The 17,105-nt window shown below is 44.4% G+C and overlaps 1 protein-coding gene across 3 annotated transcripts in view; it reads left to right on the plus strand.

Moving 5' to 3' along the window:
* The window catches only part of BCOR (BCL6 corepressor), a 134,833-nt gene that overhangs the window by 15,633 nt on the left and 102,095 nt on the right, over positions 1-17,105 (plus strand). For 2 of the 3 annotated variants that reach the window (XM_075196423.1, XM_075196421.1), the window contains exon 2: positions 11,623-11,672. The gene's annotated coding sequence lies outside the window, so the exon portion shown is untranslated. Of the gene's footprint in view, positions 1-8,849; positions 9,115-11,622; positions 11,673-17,105 lie in introns of those variants that run through there. The other variant, XM_075196422.1, reaches the window with a different exon arrangement.

A 17,105-nucleotide genomic window follows, 5' to 3' on the forward strand; every position in this document is an offset into this window, starting at 1 on the left:
TTGCGGACGGATCTGGCATTCCAGAGGGCACAGAAGTAAGGGGGAGAGGAGAGGGGGGAAATGGGAATGAGGTTAGCAAGATGAGCAGCGCGCGGGGGAGGGCGGGGAGGTAGGGCGGGGGGAGAGTATGGGTATGGAGTGAGAGCGGGGAGGCATAGTAGGGAGAGAGAGTAACAGAACAGTGAGATAGTGGGGACAGTGAAAAACAGGTAAGAACAATGGCATGAAGACAATGAAAAGGTGGAAGACAATAAGGAATTAGGGCGTGGAGGTCATGGAACAACAGTACAGTGAGATAATAAGGACAAATAACAGAGTTTAGTGATTAAGATTTTTGTTGTGAATATTTAACTTTAAAGCACTTCAAGATTTGGAGGCTGTTTTGGACCTGCTTATTACAAGACCTGCACATATGTGATCACAATTTATTCAAGGGCATCCCCAGTTTAAAATGTATAGCCTGAACATATGTGACATTACAACAAACAGTTGGGTACAAATGTTATTATTATTTTATGGCAAAATGCTCTTTGGGAGTCCAGAGAGCAAGAATATCAGCTCTTAGTATCAACTACATGGTGAGCAGCCATTTGTTAATGAAACAAAGACGTGTATTGGAGAGTGGAATGAAAGATGCAATTGTAAAGCGCTATGGAATTTGCTGGCGCTATATAAATAAATGATGATGATGTAATAACGTTTTGGGGCTGATATATGAAGGGACATAAATTGCGAGTTTGTGCGTATAATCCGCAAAATCACTCTGCGCATACCCAGAACTGGACTGTACACCACAGAACACAGCCACGTTCGATTCAACTTTGAGCACAAAGGACACTTTACTAAAGCCTATGATTTCAGTGTTTAGCAAGGGTCTGCCAATCTCAAGCGCATGCAGCAGCGTCCGCTTCATGCTCTGGGCATCCCTGAGGTACTTATTTTACATCCGTAACTCTTGCTCCAGATACAGGTCTAGTCTAAGTGCTGATTACTAATGATGACAGCTGTGTATGCATGTTATGATAGGTATATGCAGTCAGTAGCAATTGTAAAAAATATATGTACAATAGACATTCTTAACCTACTAATAAATGAATTTCATGAAAAAAAAATAATGCCTATGTTATTAACAGGTTACATTATTTGAATAGTTTTTGTTTTTTTTCCCCCTATGCATTCTTTTGTGATTTTATATTACACATATGTATTGGACATATCCTGCAGAGTCTTGTCTAGTGGAACAGAGCAGACCTACACCCGTATTCATTACCACACTTATCCTCACATCCACTCCTTGTTGAATTTGGCTGTACGTATATTCGATTTACATGCGTTTTAAAGCGCACATTGCGCTCAGTATGCGTACTTTAATGATTCAGGCCTGACATATTTATTTCATCAAAAAACATGGTATGACGCTCATTAATTTAATCCCAACTATACACTATACTTCAATATATATATATATATATATATATATATATATATATATATATATATATATATATCTATCATACACAGGCTGGACTGCAAAGATTTCTCTGCAAATCCTCCATTGATGAGTTGATCTGCATCTGGGAAGGAGATCCAACAGATATCGCCAAATTTTTCAGATATCTAAATAATAATTACTGGTGTATACACTTTGGGCTTGATGCTGAGCTGGACCTATGTCTGTTAGTTTGGCATAAAATGCGCAGATTGGTTTTATGCATGCCCTCAAATAAAGCATATGTATATGTCTGTATGCAGAGTAGGTGGTATCTTACTCTTGAACCTCTTTATGAGTGGCGAGGTGGAATGGGGAGACAGACAGACATAGGCCAAGAAAAGTAAGTGTGTGCTTGTATAATTACACCTGAGGCACACCTGAACAGAGACGCATATACCATGGTTAGGAGGCATATTTTGCAGGTGCACTCTCTAGCACTTCCTTCATTTGTGTTGTCTATATTATATAATATATTCTATGTAAATGACCAATATGTTGATTTCCATTGTTAAGTTTGTGTCCCAATGTGATTTTGCACTTGCAAAACTGCATCTTTCAAAATAATAAAATGTGGTAACTGTGCTCCCTTTGCCACTTGCTTAACCCAGGTTGGGCCAGTCTAAATACAATTGCAATTTGTGTAAGGGACACCATTTAGTGATGACCTAATGTTATATCTGTGATCAAACTTGATGTAATCCTGTACATATAACGTTTTCTGACTTTGAAGCTGGAACATAAGGAGTGAATATGAAGCTAACTTCAGCCTTGTAACCTTTGGTAACTTTTTTATATTTATGACAAGTCAGGTTTTTTATCTGCAGTTATATAATACAAATAAGGACGTTTACCCACATAGTTTATGGCCCCAGTGCAGCAGTATTAGAGACTATAGGTGGGGGATGGGTGGTGATTGTACCTGCTGCTTTTCTCTTTTGATAAGCAAATCACTAACCCGTCTATATCAGAGTGACAGGAGGGGCTGAGGCTCTACTACTAGTTCATCTCTTATCTTTGGGGACGTGATACCTTGTTATCTTCAAAGTCCCTATTAGTGGCATGAAGTAATAATTATAGGCTTGGCTCACGTTGTATGACTCGTATTGTGATTAGCTCCTGCAGATCACTGGTGTGTCTGCAGAACACGTCGTGGGCTGATTGTAAAGATATACCTTACATTTTACAGTCTGACACAGCCACTAAAGTTATATTATTGTTGATGTTGAGGTCATGTTATTATTATGGCAGTGTCAGTACCATGAAGGTTCGTGATCGTCTGTCTCTGCTCAGACGCAGACTGGTATTTGTGGCTTTAGCAGTCACAGACTCGCGATGTGTTTACAATGTGTTTAGTCCTAAAGAAGCTGCAACTGGTTTCGTTGGAAGACATCAGAGAGGAGTGATTAACCCTTAGTGTACGTGCTTGAGGTTAGGACATGGTTACAGCCATAGGAGCCGGCTCTGTGGGTACCTGAGCCCCCCCCCCCCCAGGATGTATGCTGCCACTAACCATGTCTATGCATGCCCGGGGGGGGGGGGGGGGGGTGTTATTCTCTATATACATACTCTGACTTTTATAATATCATCGCTACAGCTCCTCTGTAAACATGCCCCAGCTTCTATAATACAACCAAAGCAGGGTGTTATCAGGCTTGTGTGGCACACGATACCCTCTCTGTGGCCTATAGTCACCAGCAGGGAAATGATTAATCGAGTGTTAATCAGATTTTAATGGTTCACTGGCTTGTAATTGCCATTCTTTAGCTGGAGGAATCCGTACTGCGCCTCTGCGTACAAGTGCGCTGTTATGTGCGGTTTACACTACTACTGTCTGTGTCACAAGTGTATCTCAAGGACATCTGTGGTTCTTCTCGACCTTTTGCTGCTCCCCTCGTGTGGGGCACTTGGGGGATTATATTGCCTCTGGGATTGTGGACTAGAGCTCTTGGTGGCGGAGATAAGCTGTGTACGGGCTGCGGAGAGCATTGTTGCTGGAGCACAGACATGATCGATTAACACACTCGCTACATTAACCCCTTCCTCTACCATACACTGCACCCGGCAGCCGGGGGGTGCTGATTGTCTACTGACAGCCCCCCTGCAGCCCCCTTACATACATTGAGGGTGCTGATTGTCTACTGACAGCCCCCCTGCAGCCCCCTTACATACATTGAGGGTGCTGATTGTCTACTGACAGCCCCCCTGCAGCACCCTTACATAAATTGAGGGTGCTGATTGTCTACTGACAGCCCCCCTGCAGCCCCCTTACATACATTGAGGGTGCTGATTGTCTACTGACAGCCCCCCTGCAGCACCCTTACATACATTGAGGGTGCTGATTGTCTACTGACAGCCCCCCTGCAGCCCCCTTACATACATTGAGGGTGCTGATTGTCTACTGACAGCCCCCCTGCAGCACCCTTACATACATTGAGGGTGCTGATTGTCTACTGGCAGCCCCCTGCAGCACCCTTACATACATTGAGGGTGCTGATTGTCTACTGACCGCCCCCCTGCAGCCCCCTTACATACATTGAGGGTGCTGATTGTCTACTGACATCCCCCCTGCAGCACCCTTACATACATTGAGGGTGCTGATTGTCTACTGACAGCCCCCCTGCAGCACCCTTACATACATTGAGGGTGCTGATTGTCTACTGACAGCCCCCCTGCAGCAGCCTTACATACATTGAGGGTGCTGATTGTCTACTGACAGCCCCCCTGCAGCCCCCTTACATACATTGAGGGTGCTGATTGTCTACTGACACCCCCCCTGCAGCCACCTTACATACATTGAGGGTGCTGATTGTCTACTGGCAGCCCCCTTACATACGTTTGGATTGTCATAAAGTCTTCTAAACTATAATATAAGACCACATGACGGTAAAATGCCTACAGCAAGTACAGATATAACCCGGACCATACATAACCACACACTGACGAAGTTTACAAACCTTCAGCCACATTTCCCTGATACGGGGCACTACCATCTAAGATGCTGTATTAATAGACGTGGTTACTCTTTGCATATCATAGCTGAGCTCCAGATTGCTCACGGACTATGTTTATCTTTCATAACCAATGCCTGTCATGTCCTCCAGTTTATCCCTCTCCCTCTCTGTACTCCGCTCATAACCGCAATACAAGACTCGCGTCCCGAGCTCACTCACGCCACCCTTCTGCCCGAGCTCACTCACACCACCCCTCTGCCCGAGCTCACTCACACCACCCCTCTGCCCGAGCTCACTCACGCCACCCTTCTGCCCGAGCTCACTCACGCCACCCTTCTGCCCGAGCTCACTCACGCCACCCTTCTGCCCGAGCTCACTCACGCCACCCTTCTGCCCGAGCTCACTCACGCCACCCTTCTGCCCGAGCTCACTCACGCCACCCTTCTGCCCGAGCTCACTCACGCCACCCTTCTGCCCGAGCTCAGTCACACCACCCTTCTGCCCGAGCTCACTCACGCCACCCTTCTGCCCGAGATCACTCACACCACCCCTCTGCCCGAGCTCACTCACTCCACCCTTCTGCCCGAGCTCACTCACACCACCCTTCTGCCCGAGCTCACTCACACCACCCCTCTGCCCGAGCTCACTCACGCCACCCTTCTGCCCGAGCTCACTCACGCCACCCTTCTGCCCGAGCTCACTCACGCCACCCTTCTGCCCGAGCTCACTCACGCCACCCTTCTGCCCGAGCTCACTCACGCCACCCTTCTGCCCGAGCTCACTCACGCCACCCTTCTGCCCGAGCTCACTCACGCCACCCTTCTGCCCGAGCTCACTCACGCCACCCTTCTGCCCGAGCTCACTCACGCCACCCTTCTGCCCGAGCTCACTCACGCCACCCTTCTGCCCGAGCTCACTCACGCCACCCTTCTGCCCGAGCTCACTCACGCCACCCTTCTGCCCGAGCTCACTCACTCCACCCTTCTGCCCGAGATCACTCACTCCACCCTTCTGCCCGAGCTCACTCACGCCACCCTTCTGCCCGAGCTCAGTCACGCCACCCTTCTGCCCGAGCTCACTCACGCCACCCTTCTGCCCGAGCTCACTCACGCCACCCTTCTGCCCGAGCTCACTCACACCACCCTTCTGCCCGAGCTCACTCACACCACCCTTCTGCCCGAGCTCACTCACACCACCCTTCTGCCCGAGCTCACTCACTTCACCCTTCTGCCCGAGCTCACTCACACCACCCTTCTGCCCGAGCTCACTCACACCACCCTTCTGCCCGAGCTCACTCACTTCTGCCCGAGCTCACTCACACCACCCTTCTGCTCGAGCTCACTCACACCACCCTTCTGCCCGAGCTCACTCACTTTTGCCCGAGCTCACTCACACCACCGTTCTGCTCGAGCTCACTCACACCACCCTTCTGCCCGAGCTCACTCACACCACCCTTCTGCCCGAGCTCACTCACGCCACCCTTCTGCCCGAGCTCACTCACGCCACCCTTCTGCCCGAGCTCACTCACGCCACCCTTCTGCCCGAGCTCACTCACGCCACCCTTCTGCCCGAGCTCACTCACACCACCCTTCTGCCCGAGCTCACTCACGCCACCCTTTAGGATAATGAAGAGCTGTGGGTGTTAATAGGGTTAATCTCCGGCATTAAAGGGTTGCTAAGAAGCTGAACCCCTTCCCTCCAGCGGGAAGCCCCTCTTAGATGGGTGCCAGGAGAGGGGACGTGTGCTAGCTGCATGTTGAGTCGCTGTCACAAATAGGTGACTGAGAGTTAATTAGGAAGTATTCTCTGGATCAGTGACTTGCACAGCCCATTAGCTATTCTCCTGCCTAATTGCAGGATTGCGCTGCTATCTCCACACCGTATCCCTGCAATCAGCGATCTCTCAGCAGCAGCTGGGGATTAGCGAGCAGGCAGCTCGCAGAGCAGGTTCTGTCAGATTACTGGGCGTTTAACCCCTCTGTGGCCGGTGAGTGGGGGTGGATGGCATCTCAATCACTCGCAAATAGCGCTGGCAGTGGGCAGAGGCATTCCTGTGCCTTGCCCAGATTCACCAGACAAGTGATTTATTCTAGTGACTCTTACCTGAAACCAGGATTGGCAGACTGTACACACCAGTCACCTATGGACTTGTGCCAGCCTCTACTTCAAAAGTATTTTATTTTACATGGGGCCGTCCACATTTAAATGATTAAATAAATAAACAATCTTTAAAATACAGATACTTTAGAAAATGTTACGCTAGATGCAAGTGGAAACAAGTGTTATTATGTATTCATTCTAAACGAGGTTAATGCAACCAATGTGTTGTGGAACTGACTGGCAGGACTAGAGCTTGCTGGGACCTGTAGTTCCACAACAGCTTGGAGCGTTAGTTGAAATCTATAACTTTCCTGTGAAACTAATGCAGGCTGGAAAGTATTTAGATACATTCTGTTCTTTGTTGATAGTAGATTACTGTTTTGTGTTCCCCAAGGCCAGTTGATATTCAACTAAATCCCAGTCTTTGATTCATTTGGTTTAAATCTGGTTTATAGACAGCATATTAGTGACGAAGTTTGTGACCTCTGCACTACATGGTTATAATCAGTATCTATATAATGTATCTGGTTTATTAATCTTATGGTAATGTAATAAATGAGTGTATTTCCCATGTTCTCACACTTTGGCTGCCATGTATGTGTGTCTGCGTTTGTCAGGCTAATGTTTAGTTTTGCAGCCAGGGGATTTGTCAAATTGTTCGTTTTGGGTGACGTGTGTTACATATAAGCCACAAAGTCAAACTAGTTGTGGGACTTTCCAAGAATAAGATACTGAAAGCCCACGGACTCGCAGCCCTGCCCGTGTACACAAGGCAGTGTAATCACAGTAGTAAGAGTCCATGGGAAGGCTGGGGGTAAAGTGCTTGGTCCTGCAGTGAGTCCTCTAGTCTAGTGTTGTGTGTTTGCTGTACACACACTGATAACACCGCCCTGTTACCCTGTAGGAGATTAGGAGGCCTGGCAGCCATCACACAGAACTATCTCACATTCCTCGCACTGTTTGTTTTCATAACATCATCTTGTGTTTGCAGTTTTACTGTCTCCTTTGTAGTTAGCTTGAGTACAGAGTATGTGTAAGCGGGGTGCAGGGATGTATTTATGGTATATTTTAGATATCAACCTGTCATCTTTATTTAAATTACATTTCTTAAGGACGTTAAGCAATCAATATAACTTTCTCTGTGATAGATGAGATGTGTGAGGGATTTTATTCTGAAGAGGTAGCAAATGGGTATTTAAGATCTGCAGTAAGAACACAAATGAGAGACGTGTAATATATGTCTAAACATGCACCTTAGTCCTTATGATCCATGGGTGCAGCGCTGAGGGGGTTAAGTGTATTCGGGGGTGTAGAGAGATCCGTAGAGCCGGCATGTGTTGCCCCCTTGCCCTCCCTTCCCCTGTCTGTGCAGTGTGCTCCGGGCTGTGCCTGCACTGAGGGGATGTCGGCAGCTTTGCTCGATAAATCCAGGTTACTCTTATCCCTGGATCCTGTATTATTCATATTGATAACATACATCATCTGCACACATAGATGCCGTAGGACTGACCCTGTCTTTGGGGCCAGGTAGTTACAACGACAGACGTGCAGTTTAATCTTCTGTACATTTGATAGTAGGCAGTAACCTCGCGTGTCGTGCACATCGCAGTGTACAGTATATCTGTGTATATAGTGTGTGGAAAAAATCCCACATGGTGTAAAGCTGATAAAAGCCCACGTCACGGGAAGATGGCAGTGTTTATTGACTGGAGGCCAGGTTTCAGGCCATAGGATCTTTCTTCCGTGGTATAAACAGTGCGCGGAGACTGTCAATACTCCCAGACTGCGCTAATGGCACATTGATTGACAGCGCCTCTTCTTTACATGTATCGCAGCAGTATTACCCCCTGCAAGTGGCCTATATGCATAGGTGACACCGAAACGTGAATTGTATAGACCCTTGTATATCCTAATAGTGGTGTACCAATTGTCTGTCGTGTGTTGTTGTGAGCAGTAGCATTGAAATCAGAATATATAGCGAATCAACACAAAATACACAACCATTATCCTGAGACTATTTTTATAGCGGCCCATGGCTCTGCAGTCATCGTGGAACTACAAGTGAAGGCATGCCTTGCTGGCATTGTAGTTCTACTATATATATATATATATATATATATATATATATATATATATATATATATATATATATATATATATATATATAATCTACGTTTGCATTCTAATATTAAACATTGCATTCACTTTCATGTGCACGTTTTCCAGGTTAGTACTGCAATTACAGTCGTACAAATGTAGCACACTAAAATCACAGAAGCACACCTCCTTGTTCACACACCCACACTCTTACACTATGACTTCACACCCTGTCCGGCCCCTGCACCTTGTACCATTTCCGATCTGATAGCTATCACACCCTCTAATCGTTTCTGACTCGGCCTCGCCGCACATTGTGCACCCCCTCCTCATCCTATAGCACTGGTATAGGCGGGGGGTTAAGCCAGATGATTGAAATTCCCGATGATGGCTCAGCGAGCAGACGTCTCTAATGGAGAGGTTTTTTTTCCCTCTTCCCTAAACAGCAGGAGGACTCTGTGAGAAGAACATTGGGTAACCATTTCTGGGAAGCCGGCATGTTTGTAGACGGGAAGAAAGTAGCAATACACTTCCTAAACCCCATCTCACCACAAGCCAGAGGCATATGGGGTCACATTTAATATGGGAGGCCAGGAACGTCTTTCTCTTACATCCGCATACACTGCTTTAACCCTGTCCCTGCCACAGGCACTGACTTTCTAAATAGGATACAGGGCAAAATGTGGGCTGCTGAGGGGCTACAAATGTCAGCACCCAATGCCAAACATTGATTGGGCATGCTGGGACTTGTAGTTCTACAGCAGATGAAGAGCCACTGGTTGGCTTTCTTTGGTACTTCATATATAAATCATGTCATTCATAAAAGATAAATTCAGCCATGCTTTATTTACACTGCCAAGTTGTAGCATGTCTCAAGTGTCCATTTGCACAATAGTACACACTTTACATTGGATTTCGACCACTGTTGTATTTTGCAACATTTTAATCAGTTTTCTTGTCTGTTATTCTGTGGTATGTTGTGCATTTAATTCAAACATTGGATGCAAATGTGAGGACCATGCACAGATTTTCAGTTTCTTACAAACTAATAAAATGATGATAGTCAGTGCTGCTCTGTCAGTTGTTTTCACCTTTTATTTAGTCCAGCTCAGCTAAGTTTTTAGTTACGCATGTATGAAAACATAAAAAATAATTGTATTTGGTCACATTCGGATGGTTCAAAGTTACTCAAGGAAATTATGGAGTGGGAAGGGGGAGGGTGAACTTTATATTACCATAAAGCCACACAATCTTTTGACAAGCGGCTGCCAGTGCTTGCTGGGACTTGTTATTGTGTATAGCTGAAAAAAACAAACTTCCCCATGTTGCTCACAAGGCCTATCTTTCTATCTTGTGTTTGTATTGTTGCCCTTTCCATTTAGATTGGTGCCAGGGCCGGAGGAACATGGTAAGGATGGCAGGAGGGCACCATGCTACCCGGCCTTCCTGCCAGCAACAAAAATATGTAACCATCAGACTTCCCCAATCTGGTCTTGGCATTTTACATTTTTATTTATGGGTTGTATATAACCTGTAACGGTGTATGACTGTGCCAGTCTAGGTAGAGGTCAAGGTGATTGTTCCCAACTTGCCATAATTACACAAATCTTGGCTGCATATATATATATATATATATATATATATATATATATATTTCCAATTCTAAACATGGTTTTAGTTTAGTCACACCTCCTTTTTGAGATTGGCTTTAAATAGGACCTGTGACCAGGCCATCAATTCACTAGGGGCTAGTGACATCATTGAGTCATGGGGCACAGAGCGTTACTTGTGCATTGCTTCAGGTTACAATATAGCTTCATCTGTTATGTACAGGGCCGGTGGAGGCTCTAGTGCATCCTAGATGCAGTGCCACCACCCCTGCTGCTTCTTACCTTGGCAGCATCCTCGGCCCCTTAGAATGGATGCATGGCACTTGGCTGTGATATTCTAGCCACTTGCCACAGTCCCTTGTAACACTGACTTGGTGGAGCAGCTGCTGACTGTTTCTTCATGTCAGAGCTCCGTGTGGGGGTGCTGAGGGGCACTAACATCACTAGATGAGTGTCAATATCTCACTCATTTAGTATTTTAGGCGCCTCCTAATCATTGATTAAACAATATTGGTGAAGACTGGAATGTTGGTCACAGCATATCCCAGTTATGTATAAAACAAATAATGTTATGTGGTAGCATGTACTTTGGTTTTAGCCTTTTCAGTCTGGTAGGTATACAGCATTATGTATAGCTTTTTCGTTCAACCCAACAAAGTATGTGTTAACAATTTGATGTTATTATTATTTCTTTCATAATTGATCAACTGCTCTTTTTTGAAGTTGCTGGGGTGGTTAACTTAATTGGTACCTTCTGTAATTTCCTTGTGCAATCTGGTATCATAAAATATATATTTTTCTTAAATGGTCCATTATTATATGGCACATTTTTGTGGTTTTATTTTTTCTATTTTTTTTTTTTGTTCCATATTCTAGTAAGTGCTGTTCTCATAGCAGTTTCCTAGCCCGGATGAGTGATGGGATTAGTGCATTACGTGGCACAAATAGGCCTCTCTTCTCTGCAGTGCAAAGCAGCCTCTTCCTGACAATCAGAGCTGTGCAGACTGATTCCTGAGCAATTATGTGGAGCCTGCACAGAATGATTTGTGTAGTTGCATTAGAAGTCTGCTGGTTTCCATGCAATTTTTATCAGGCCAGAAATAAAAAAAAAAAAGACTGGATAGATCTACACCCCATAATTATGCCTTGAATATGCAATTGTGAAGAAAGTATTCTAATAAACCTAGCTACATATAGTATACATACATGCACACAGTTGGTGCACCAGTGTAATGATTTTCCTGAAGAATGTGTTTTATTTTCATTATTTCCTTCATCTGCTTAGGTTTAAGTTTTCCTTGTACATTTTATACTTATTTACATACATTTATATATACATGTTCTAATTTGTCTTCTGTGTGTTCTTATCTAGAATTTGGACAATTTTTGCAAGATTTGGAAGAAAAGCTTCTCTTCTGTAAGGTATGTGCATATTTACATTGTTTCATATATGATGGATACTTATTTTATGAATGTTGCATTTGTAAATATTGCTCTTATGATATAAAAAAACAACCCCTTTATTGACCAGGCCTTTCACTTCAGATGTTAGTTTGTAGGTTATGTATAATTTCAGGAGTGTTGACAATATATTAAGCAGACATCCTTGGCCAATGTCAAATATAATAAATTTAGACTGCGTTTTCAGGCAGGAGTGTTAGGCATGGGTGTAGCTGTTTTTTTTTTTTTTATTATTATATTAACAGCTAATGATTCTATAGATTTATTTAAGGAAGTTAGGCTTTAAAAAGTATAGGCCTATAAGATATTATGGAACTATAACACCCAGCATGCCCTTAGCAGAACATCAGGAGTACAAGCTTAGTTGGAAAGTAATCCTGTTTCTGAGGCTCTGAGGTAATATAAATATGTTTATTATATCGAGTATGTACAAATCCACTTGCTAGTCTGAAAATGTCTCTAAGGGCTGCTTAAAAAGCGGCATAAAATAGCTGATTTATTTTTATAGTGTCTACAAGTGCCGTGGCGCCGTATAATGGGGGCGGGGGAGATAGTGACAAAACAGCATGTCTCCGTATAGCCTATACATGAAGAGGGTCATAGATTAACCCGTCCTCTGCTGCTGTCATCGGCAGTGCCGCTGGCTGCTGGCCCCAGTGGCAGATGAAGGATTATGTCCCCCACCATCTTCTAGACTAATGAGTTTGGGAGCCGTGTGATTAGACATGCACGGGAGTCCGCTAGGAAAAGATCCTGACAGCATGAAATATAATTTGTGATCTAGAAGACAGTTTCCTGGATAATCTCATTACGCTCCACAGACTCCCGGTGTTATTCTGTAGAAGGCGGACAATGATCAATTTACATTGACCTAGGGCCGGCAGAGCTTTTAGATGGTAATTGCCACATTGATTTGCATTGCAATAGGGAGGGGTTTAAAATTAAAGGCGGAAGCCAAACAAAATGAAATGTATTGGTTTAGGTGTGAAAGCAGCGATCCTACAATACGTGTACTATGTTATACAGTTACTGTATCAGCACCATACCAAATATCCTTGTATGTGTTTATCTTGCAATATAAGATTCCTTAATGATTGGACTCCGTTCCATATATCCATGTCCATACTGTATACCTCGGTTTGCATGTACACTATAGATAAATGACTGTGGATTTAAATCTGATGAGAAATGTATCTCAGAACAAATCTCTAAAAAAAATCTTATGTAACAAATGATGTTTGTGGTATGTGCACGGTATATATTCTGGTATATGTAACGTCTAAATGACTGTTAGCAGGAAATCACCAGTTATGGTGTGTGTGTGTCTGTGTTGTCCTGTAGAATAATGTATCTTGCAGAGTGTTACGATTAGTCATGTGCTCTTATATGAGCTGATTAAAAAGATGTATCCTTTATGTTATACGAGCTCTCATTGGCGTTCCATGGAATAAATCACAATTCTACAGAAGGAAAAAGGAAACCTGGAGGCGCCTGGCCCAGTGTCACACATATACCCTGGGGTATTACTGCCACCAAAGTCTTATTAAAGTGGTTACTCCTGTGAGTTGTCCACTGTACGTGCTTGGCTATATCAAGGTCACCGTGACCCCCATAATCCAGCCTGGACAAGTAGAGGCTCTCCAGCTATTGTGGGAGCCGTACATCTCATGTAGGAGACGATCCCCGTGTCTAATCAATTACTACCTACGCAGTTCTGCTGCTTTTCAAACCCTGAAATGGACAGAGGGAGGGTGAGGTCGCCGAAGTGACCCCCAACCAGATTCCCAAACTGTTTGAGCGTCCCTGCAGCGCTGCCGTATCTAGTATCATCTAGTGTGTATAGTGTGATCTATACTTAAAGTGCAGCTTTTAGAATCATTTGGATAGCACATGGCAGGGCGGGTACTTCTGGCACAAGATGGGGGTTCATCCTGACCCTCCAACATACCCAATTTAAACCAGACCATCTGTCTATAACTTCAATGTGTGTTTAAGTGGTCATTTGGCGAATTCAGCCAGAATCGCCTACAAAGGGGAGACATATGAATCCTTTGTGTAAATGATTTCTCTGTAACATGGGGAGATCCTGGGCTCTGAACACGATTCCGTGTTATTTCCCCGAGAAACGGCTCGTAAATGAGTTGTCGTCCTGTGGGCTCCGGCTGCGCTGCTTCATTATTGTGCTGCTCGCAAGATGGGACGCACGTACAGCGGTGAGTGGGGGGCAGGGAACGGCACCAGATCGTACGAGCTTCCTGGCTGCTGCATGCATGTGACATTCTGCTGCTTGTAATCAGAGCTCCGAGCGCTGTCACTTGTAAACAAGGCTCTTTAATCCTCTATAGCCCAGTAGGACAGGCGAGGGGTTAATGGGCACTTGATGTGGAGACATGCTGTTGGGGCAAATATCCTTTGTTTCTGCCGGTTGGTACATTCACCACAGTAATTGTGTTCCATTATTGGTTCACTTTTGATCTCGGCAATTCCCAGAAATATTTCTACAAGCCCAGATGTGATTGTGAAGTTAGAGGGTTAACAGGAGAATGTGCCCTGAAACACATGACAAGATGCCTAGCTGGCACCATGTATGAGCTGAGATGTGTGTGACATTACTGGTGAAGGCCGTATATCTAGTTCATTGCTGGCATTAGCAATTTTTTAGACCGTTCCGGCTCTATTGTGTCAGCTCCTCATTAGAATAACATCAGAACGTCGGGATTACACTTCGTGGACCATCTGAGATCTGTTACAAATTACAGATCTTGTCATTGTCCCTGTTTGCATTACAGAGCAGTCACCCACCACACTGCGCTTGACATCTGCAGACTATGAGGAGCGTTTTATGGAAGTTACTTGCGTCAAATATGTGAAAGAGAATTCTTGTACTTGGAGAAACGCAAAAAAGTTAATTTGAAAGACAACATGGACCCGCTGAAGTGTTATGTCCCTGTTGTTCTCTGTAAGCCCCCTTTGCTGCCCCCCCAGGAGACGGGCTTGTGTAAGAGAGGCAAAGCCTGTGGATTGAGGCAGGCGAGGCACTAAGCTTGTGAGATCAGATTTCCTGCTGAGCACCCGCAGGAGAAGTCAGCGTTTGATTGAAGTTACACTTGGTTGTGAGCTCCCAGGGGACGCCCGCCTTGAAACACTAGCTCCCTCCAGCCCCCTTCCTCTCCCTGTCTCTCTCTCTCCGTCTATCTCGCCCCCTAAAAGCCTTTGTGCAGTACGAGGCACGGATCGCTGAGCCCTCACAAGAATGTGTTGCTGTCTGCGCTGACAGTGTTTTGTTAGCTTTCCCTAGGCAAGTAGAATTATAGCTCCCGCTCACAACAACACAAAATAACTCTTAAGTTGACAAGTGGGGGGGAAAGTGCAGCACTCATGCAGCCAAAATCTAGAAATAGGAGACTCATTTCCTCTACCTTTAAATAGTATGTTACCTGGGACTCCTTAGATTTCCCTATGGATCATGGGCATAATGCAAGTAGCTTTGGGTAATACTGGAATCATACACATTGCCAGTCATAGCTAGGATTAGCAATGTCACTGCTGGGAAATTCCAAATAGAGCCACTAGGATATAGGGAACTTTGCTTTCTGCACTGGATATGCACAATACGATCATTTCTTTGTTCTGCTGCCAGAGTGTGTGCTGCAAATGTGTCAGTCCACATAACAAAGTAAGAGAGAGGTTATGCAGATTTTGAGCATCTCCTTTTTTCTGCACAGGTGTACACATCATGAATGTGAGAAATTACACAGCCGGGTATATGGCCATATGGGGGGTCTTATTCTTTTACTGGCGAGCTGTCCGGGTTTTTTAGTTTGTTTATGACCAATGTTTAACACCTCTGTCTCCTATGTATAGATACATCATCCTTCCCATTCCTCTCATCATCATCCCATACATAGCCATATTTGCAAGGTATCTGTTGACATCTCACACAATGCTATCTTAATGGCTGGCCTTGTGGCTAATGGCACCCTAGGCAGGGGTTAAGGTGGTGCATAAGTCTCTGCACAGATCACACATCAAGGTCAACTGTTGTTCCATATAGAGCAAAATTGGGCCTGTAGCAATTATTATTAAAACCTGCGGTTGCTTACCCTTTTCCCCTACCAAATGAAAGCCGAATACATGCAAGTGCCATAAATCTATTTATGAGAACACAGCAACAGTCTGAATAGAAGTCTCTAATATTCTACATTCTTTCTAAGTCTCCATTATTGGATCGATCTCACAATCTATATAGATTGCACAAATCTGCGCAGGTTTGGGCAGGTGCAGCCATCATAATTTGCAAAAATTTGCTTCTCCTAAAATCAACATTTTCTTGCGAGCGTCTGCATAAACAGCCTTTACACTGCACTTCAACATATTTCCGCATTCATAAATGTACGTCTTATTATAGACACTATATAGAGCAGTAGTGCCTGATTCTACCCTGTGCCAGATATTTGAGAATGAGTAATAGTTTGTTAGAACACTTCGATTAAGCTCAGTTTTAATATTTTTATGTTCCTAAACATCATAAATTCTAACTTTTGACACATCTATGCTTCCTAAGAAGCTAATAGGTGTATTTGGCAAAAAGCCACTAAATATATGAATACCTTTTCAAGTTAAATGGGATGCGTCGCAAAATGTTTATAATGTGTTCTTGGGACAAAGTAATTGAACATTTAAATTGAATACCTGCAGTAGCTGGTTTCCCCTTGAAGCGCACTCTGCCTGGTAAAGACTGCCCACAGTCACTGACCTTCTCTCATCTGAAATATGTGCGCTGTTAGTCATGCAAAGCTGGGCCATCCCTCTCCCCTGTGTGAAGCATCTCTCAAGCATTGAGTGCACACAGATAAGTGTTTCTTACACACATAAGTCTTGCCTGGTCTCCACTGCCTATATGTGACAAGCTAAAGGGCTGGAGTCAAAGTTTTACAGACAGGAGGGTTTATTTATGAATGTGCCAATGGTCCTTTGCTGTTGTTCAACTACTCTAGTGTAAGTGCACCTTATTTTTAGGAAAATCCAACAGGAAGATTTGGGTGGATCATGGTGTACCTAACCAAGTACGGATTAAGTGTACAAGGGTGCCTAATTTTGCACTTACAAACACAATTTTGTTTTTGTGGGATGGCATTGTGTAAATGAGCTGGCAGTGAAGAAGCACATTTAAGGAGACATTCCCACTTTTACATGTGGATACACAACATTTTACTCCCCGCAACAGGGCCAGTTTATTTTGCTTGTTCGTTGATGGTATAAAAATGAGGCCTCAGTTTATCCTTTTAATGGAATGCATTTTGCACTTTGTGGAGGGAAGATGGTCTCCAAAGTCAGGAAAGTGGGTATGTACCTTAAAATGTGCTTGGCGGATAATTATACGCAAATAAAATA

Source organism: Mixophyes fleayi, chromosome 2 (genome assembly GCF_038048845.1).
Source record: "Mixophyes fleayi isolate aMixFle1 chromosome 2, aMixFle1.hap1, whole genome shotgun sequence".
In the NCBI taxonomy this organism is placed as follows: Eukaryota; Metazoa; Chordata; class Amphibia; order Anura; family Limnodynastidae; genus Mixophyes; species Mixophyes fleayi.